The 6,825-nt window shown below is 40.0% G+C and overlaps 1 pseudogene; it reads left to right on the top strand.

Annotated features, from left to right (window-relative positions):
* The first annotated feature begins 6,300 nt into the window (after positions 1–6,300).
* Positions 6,301–6,399, top strand: LOC132310821 (small nucleolar RNA R71; annotated as a pseudogene).
* The last annotated feature ends 426 nt before the right edge of the window (positions 6,400–6,825 follow it).

The following is a 6,825-nucleotide window of genomic DNA, read 5'->3' as shown; positions in this document are numbered from 1 at the left end:
CCCTCCACCTTTCGGCACGAGAAGTTTAGTGCTTGATGAGGCTAAAATCCCGGCTACTTAGTGAAAAGGGGTTGTTATCCACATTTATCAAGAATGAAAACTTTCAATGCACTACTAGCCCAATTGGGATATAACCAATTCAATAATCAATAAAGCATGTACCCCACAAATGAATGCTAGTGTGCGCCTGTGCTAGTGTAGAATATTAGAGTGAATCTCAAAACAATCACAAAATCAGGATGATGTGGACCACAAGTGCAAGCATGATATCAATCTTTCAAAAAATTTACTCCTAAATGGCATCCATAAGGCATACAAGGAGTATTGGACTCTCAAGTCAAGCAATTTTAAAATTTTAAGCAATATAGTCCTCAAAAGATCAAAATCATAGCTAGTCATGGACCAATCATAGAAAATCCCTCAAATACACAAGTCATGCTCAAAATTTTGAATTTAAAAACAAACACTGCAAAGCACCATTAGCCCCAAACTTAAATGGCAAAGTGTCCTCAATGTGCAAAGAGAACAAAAGGGAAAGAGTATACCAGTGCAACTAAGTCAAAGAATGGCTGGGATAGAAGTATCCAAAGTAGGTGGCATAGCTCCCCCAAACTTGGGATTAACTGTGATCCTGAAATTTTAGCATTTAGATAAAACTCATCAGATAACAAAAGGGATAATAACAGTGCACAGTGGATATGCAAGTGTAAATGGGATAGCAACGGAAAATAGAAAGAGGTATAAGGGTGGTCCTGAAAATTTTGGGCAGTACTCTCTCTCACTGATGTCACTGCGATGTACCTGATGGATTCAATCACAAACAAATATATCAATACAAGGTATGACATCCAAAATATCATGGATAAAATAGAAAAACAGAATAAAGCACAGCACATCTAGTGAGATATCAAGGCCAACAGACTGGCCACAAAAATAATATAACAGTATCAAAGATATGCAGATATCACAGATATATAAGAGGAGTAAGAAGATATAGAAATTATGAAGAAGAGGTAAGACGGGCAGGTCGCACTCCGCGGATGTCTCTAGATAGATCTCTGAATGCGGTCATGACATCCGTGCGGAGGGAAGCAATGTCAGCTCTAATGGAGACAGTCTCTGCATGAATAAACACCACGGTGTCCTTCAGAGTCTAAAGTCGCTCTCCGAAGTCGGGAATGTGAGCAGGAGCCTCAGGTGTGGCTGGATCAGGAGAATGATGATCCTGAGCCTACTCCTTATCGTGAACGGGTGACCCAACTGGAGAGTGCTGCTCTAAGTCCTCTGCAGACTGCTCCAAATCAATATCATCCGTCGCCTGCGCTGCTGCTGCCTACTCCATCTCCTCTCTCTCTAATTCCTCAGCTGTCTCGGCAACGTCATCCTGCAGACTCTTGATAAAAGCGTTGTAGCTCTTATCCCAGTCCTTCTTTTTGAATGAACAGGCCCCAGACTTAGTCTGCTCCCGTGGCTGGAAGGGTATGCACTGGTCTCTCAGAATCTGTGTGATGAGATGGCCAAATGGGAGATACTTAGCCCTTTTGGGCTTAGCTTTGCTGATGTGGTCGACTTCATCATGACGTTCTAAATGAGCGTTGGGATAGATAGCCAATGCCCTATATAGAATGCGTGCAAAGCTGTCAGATAGTCGCCGCGCCTCTGTGTCTTGTGGCCTGCCATGAAAATATTTCGGTATAACACCGAATCGAAAAACCACAGGTCGTCTGGCAGATAAGTCCGGGTGGCGAAGGTCTCGCCACCGGTATAATGACCTGTGAGTAAAACGGCCATGTCTACAAATGATGGCCTGTAGAGAGTGGGATATGTGTCCTGTAGATCGGAAGGGTAGACGTGTGGACAGTGGCATGATCTGGATAATGTATCCACTTTGATAGTGATAGGATGGCCGTTGATGGTAGTCCGCAACTCCGCCAGGTTACTCGGGGCAGGCCGAAGGTTCTAGAAGAACATCCAGACCAACCTCGGGTACACTGGGTATGTGACAGGGGAAAGAATGGCTGTAAGGCCCCTCCGTAATATATCATCATATGTTGATCGGGTAAGTACCAATCGGGAAAAGAAATCTGTATCGAAGACCAACTCGTGCGCCACTCAAAGGCATGAGTATCTATGTAATGGCCGGTCTAAGTGCTGGGCTCGTTGAGCTGGCGGTGGTGATGGAGATGGTATGTACTCAGCCGCAGCGTCAGCTTGGGAAGAAGATGCCTCGGCAAAAAACTATAGTCGACTGTCAACTGGAGACTGAGGTGGAGTGGGCTCTGCTGGCTTCTCCTGAATAGGGTCCTGGGCATGAAATGGACCTGCCTCATCGTCCAAACTCTGCCTGCCCCTACAGTGATAGTGTCCGTGAGCTACAGTCTTAACCCTAGCCATGGCCTACAAAATAAAAGGAAAACTTGCAAAATGGGAGTCAATGCCAACATAAAGAATGAAAGCACAATTTATAGAATCATGTATGTCAAATAGGATAGACAAAACAAATAAGGAACATGAATCTATGCAAGTAACAAGGAATGAGTGACATGATGTTAAGCATGCTAGATAGTATAAGTATGGAATGCATCCAATGTGGAAAACACAGGCATTGGGCATGTAGAAAATAGCATGAAACATAAGAGATGGTGTGTAAAATATGTGAAGTATATCTGTGAAGTTCGATCGATCACAAAAATGTGAGATCGATTCAAGTTCGATCGATCAAGAATAAGTGAGATTAATCTGTTACAGATCGATCGAGTAAAAAGTTCGATCGATTGAACTATGAGATGAAACTCGAAAAGTCACAGATATGTGACATGGATGGCACGGGGCCTTCACGAACATGGTCATGGGCCCATCTACACAACAAATTAACAAATTGGGTCACTTGGTTAGGCCCATAACTCCCAAAATCAAATCAAATCAAAACCAATTCAAAAACATATATACATATATATACATAGAGCTCAAAGCTTCATCAATGGAGATATTCATCATCATAACAACTTAGATCTAACATTTAAAGCATGTATTTATTAAATCGAAGCATAAAATCACAAGAGTAGGATTCGAATCTCACCGGAATCAAGAGAGAAGTGGAGATGCGAAGGAGATCTACTATGGAAGAGAGAGGATCGATGCCTAGGATGGTCGCCAGAGTCTCGCCGGAGATGGAGAAAAGTTGGGATGCAGTGGCGAAGGGTGAAACGAGGGTTTAAGATCGATTCTTATGAAATCGATCGAATGACCCCGAATCGATTTTTAAAAACATTCCCTTACCAGTTCGATCGATCAAACTGAATCCTCAGATTGATCGAACTGACATCGATCTCTCCTCTAAAGTGACAAAATATTTTTGGGATTTTTGAAAAATAGAAAAATAAAACAAAAAGTAAAAATATTTTTAGAATTTTTTTTTTTTTTCAAAAATATTTATTTATACATATATATATATATATATATTATATATTTTTGAAAAATAAAAATGACAATAAAAATTAAATAATAATAATATATATATATATTTCTGGAATTTTTGAAATTAAGAAATTAAAACAAAGTCAAAACAAAGTCAAAATTGAAAAACAAAGAACAAAGATCGATCTCTCCAATATCGATCTCAGAATACTTTCAATCGATCGAGAATGCAAAGATTTGAAGAAATGTTCGATCGATGAGATAGAGAGGCTTTTGGATGCAGGTGATGCAGGTTCAAAAAATTTCTAAGTGTTGGAACTGCAGATCGATCCAAGATAAAGTTGGATCGATCGAAGAACTAAAGATCGATCTAGGAACAAGTTCGAACGATGGGACAGAGAGCTGAAATATGCAGGTTTTGTTCGAACGATTGGACAAAGAGTGATTTGGATGCAGGTTTGATGCAGGTGGGAAGTTCAATCGATCGAACCTCTTTTTAGATCGATCGAACAGACACAAAATGCCCATTTTCAACATGAAAGTGCATGCAGTCCTAAATCACAGTTCCTAGCAATGCATATGAACCCAAAGCCAATACCTAGACTTCGCAAGAAATGAAATTAAAGATAGAAATGAGGGAGGAATAGGGTTTTGACACTTTATGAAATATCTTATTAGTCTTTAACGTCTCTAGCAAGACGTTAGGCTCTTTTAGCCCGGATCAAAAATCTTATAATGCATCCCCTCCTTGTTGGGGTGATAAGTGTGTTGAACTCCACCCAACAAATGGTTCCCTAGGGAGCTTGTTGGATTAAGCTCAAAAGACATTTTCAGTCCTTCGTCAAAACAACCTTTAGGCTTCCATGCCCTTTCAAAACAAGACTTTAAAATAATTTTCTTAGAATGCAGGGTTGAAGATGAACCTTTTGAAACTTTGGTTTTACTCAAAAACTCTATTCCTTCACTTTTAAGGTCATGACATTTTTCTATAACATTAATCTCTTCATGCTTGTCAAATGAATTGGGAGTCGGATTGAAGATATTTAACTTCACCTTCATGTGGCCAAATGAGATCTTCATTATCCCCGTCCTACAATTAATGTTGGCATTCGCGGTTGCCAAGAAAGGACGGCCAAGGATAACGGGAATTTAGCTCTTAGGATTTGGGACCGGTTCCATGTCAATGACAACGAAATCAACAGGAAAGAAGAATTTATCAATCTTAATCAATACGTCCTCAATGATACCCCTAGGCTTTTTGATGGATCGGTCGGCAAGTTGTAAAACTACCGACATTAGTTTCAAGTCTCTTAAGCCTAATTTGACATATACCGAGTATAGAAGAAGATTACCACTTGCTCCTAAGTCAAGAAGAGCCCAATTAATGATATGATCTCCAATGATGCATGAAGTGGTAGGTGAACTGGGGTCCTTAAACTTTGGAAGAGTGTTATGCTGCAAAATTGAGCTTACTTGCTCGGTTAAGAATACTTTCCTAGGTGCTTGGCTTTTGTTCTTTCTCTTTTGGGTGCATAAGTCTTTTAAAAACTTGGCATAAGCCAGAATTTGCTTGATTGCATCCAAAAGTGGAAGATTGACTTTCACTTGCCTAAACACATCCATAATTTCATTTGTTTTGGCCTTTTGCTTGTCAATTGAAATGGATCTTTTTAAGGCATCCGAAAATGGAGCTCTTGGCTCAAAAACCTTTCAGACATTTTCTTTGAAGTCTCTTCAACACAAGAAGTTTTGAAATCATGTTGTAAATCTTTCTTTTCAAAATCACTTTTCAGATCACTTTTCAAGATATTCTCATTTGAAAAATCATGCATATGTAATGAAGGAGGAATAAGATGTGAAACGGGACGGGTGTCAACTTGTGGTTGCACCAGTTCACTCTCTTCATTGGACATACCCACTTGGTTGTCCACAATCTTCCCACTTCTCAAGGTTGTCACCACATTGACATGCTCTATTGTGTGACCTTCCGATGAGGAATGAGTCTCCATGACACATTGTTGCTTTAGTGGGGCATTCAAAGGCATTTTTCCTTTCTCTCTTGCATTTAAAGTGCTAGCTATTTGCCCGACTTAGGTTTCTAGCTTAGCAATGGATTGAGAATGAGAATGAAGCAATTGAGTGTTCGCCTCTAGAGCGCCTAGAGCGGTCAAAACTTTCTCTTCAAAAGCAGGACTTCTAACATTTCCTTGGGAATATGATTGATTGGGAAAATGAGAATTTGAAAATTGGTTTCCTAGTGATTGGTATGATGATCTAAAACCTTGGGAACCTGGGCCTTGCATTGGAGGTGGAATGTACTTTCCTTGAAACCCACCTTGGGAAGGGTTTGAGCCCTCCCATTGGCTTTTCCAAGAGAAGTTCGGGTGATTTCTCCAACTAGGATTATAATTATTGCCATAAGGATTGTTCCCTTGATTCACAAATGTTGCATTTACTTGTTCATGATGTTCACTTTGCACATGTCCATAGGGACAATTGGAAGTAGAATGTAAAACACTTGAACAAGTCATACATGTCTCATTAGATGCATGATGAGAATGGTTAGGGAAAGAAGATACTTGATTTGCCAAGTTTTGGTTGATCAAGAATTGATCAAACCTTTGAGATAATGATTTCATCTCGGCGGCAATTTCATTGGACTGGTCGACTTAATGTAAGCCATCACTCTTCCTACCACTAGAATTTCTACCATTCTTCGAAGATAAAGTTCGATGTAAAGAATTTTCACTCATGCTCTCATAAAGACGCCACACGTCATCCTCATACCTATCAATGTAAGAGCCACCCATAAAAGCATCAACCATGCCCTTGTAATTGACCGATAAGCTCTCAAAGAAATATTAAACTAATTGTCATTTGGGCATGTCATAATGTGGACACTTCCTAAGCAATTCATTGAATCTTTCCCATGCCTCATGGAATGTTTCCCCATCCCCGTGTGAAAACTCTCGAATTGAGGTTCATGGCATTGGTCTTAGAAACCGGATAGTACTTCTTCAAGAACTCTTATTGCATTTCTACCCAAGAAGTTATTGAAAAAGGTCTAAGATTGTTAAACCAATATTTTGCTTTGTCTTTAAGGGTGAATGGAAAAAGTTTAAGCCTTAAGACCTCTTCCGGCATGTCCGTGTATCTCACGGTGGAACATACTTCAAGATACTCATCCAAATGCTTGTAAGGTTCTTCACTTGGAAGTCCATGATAGTTAGGAAGCATTTGAATGGTTTGTGGTTTGATCTAATAGTGGTGTGCTCTAAATTGTGGCAATTGAATGCATGTGGGTGCATTATATTCATTAGGCACATAATGATCTCTTAAAGCAAGGGGAGGATTAGCAATTGGAGGTGCAACATGGGCACCTTGACTGCCTTGAATGATGGGTGGTTG

Source organism: Cornus florida, unplaced genomic scaffold (genome assembly GCF_030987335.1).
Source record: "Cornus florida cultivar Cherokee Brave unplaced genomic scaffold, ASM3098733v1 CherokeeBrave_3.0.0_Hap2_Chr05, whole genome shotgun sequence".
Lineage (NCBI taxonomy): Eukaryota > Viridiplantae > Streptophyta > Magnoliopsida > Cornales > Cornaceae > Cornus > Cornus florida.
Note: the sequence above shows the minus strand (reverse complement) of the source record. Positions and strands in the feature narration are given on the sequence as shown.